This window comes from Bombina bombina, chromosome 1 (genome assembly GCF_027579735.1).
Source record: "Bombina bombina isolate aBomBom1 chromosome 1, aBomBom1.pri, whole genome shotgun sequence".
Taxonomy (NCBI): Eukaryota; Metazoa; Chordata; class Amphibia; order Anura; family Bombinatoridae; genus Bombina; species Bombina bombina.
The window spans coordinates 646,200,328-646,200,829 of record NC_069499.1 but is presented as its reverse complement, the minus strand read 5'-3'; the positions used below and the strand labels follow the sequence as shown (position 1 = coordinate 646,200,829).

General features: G+C 28.3%; 1 protein-coding gene across 1 annotated transcript in view; it reads right to left on the bottom strand.

Moving 5' to 3' along the window:
* Positions 1–382: 382 nt before the first annotated feature.
* LOC128639178 (cis-aconitate decarboxylase-like) overlaps positions 383–502 on the bottom strand; it is a 5,587-nt gene continuing 5,467 nt past the window's right edge. The window contains exon 6 of the mRNA XM_053691404.1: positions 383–502. This exon is cut by the window's right edge and continues 1,381 nt beyond it. The gene's annotated coding sequence lies outside the window, so the exon portion shown is untranslated.

The window sequence follows — 502 nt, the reverse complement described above, 5'->3', positions numbered from 1 at the left end:
TTGCAGAGGCTAAGATAATAAGTAATCACAGAGGTAAAAGGTGTATTTATATAACTATGTTGTTTGTGCAAAACTAGGGAATGGGTAATAAAGGGATGATCTATCTTTATAAACAATAAAAAGTCTGGTGTAGACTGTCCCTTTATAAGGGATTATTTTACCTAAGGACGGTTGATAAAGAAAATTATGTTTGGCAAAATGCATAGGCTTATTTAGAAATGAAAAAAAGCTTTATCCTAGTGTCATTAAGTGCTGTCCTTTGTGTACTTTTAATATTACCACAAATATCTATTTGAAAATAAACAATTAAAGTTATAATATCTACTTCATTTCACTTGTTTGGTAGTTTATATAGGCTTAAAAACAGCTCAAGCATGAGACATTACTGTACATAAAATCACTTTTATTTGCAAATAGAATAAAATACACTTTATATACAAAATGTAAACCATTTCCTTCAGAGAAATATAGTTGATCATGGCATTATTTTTACTAACCAATA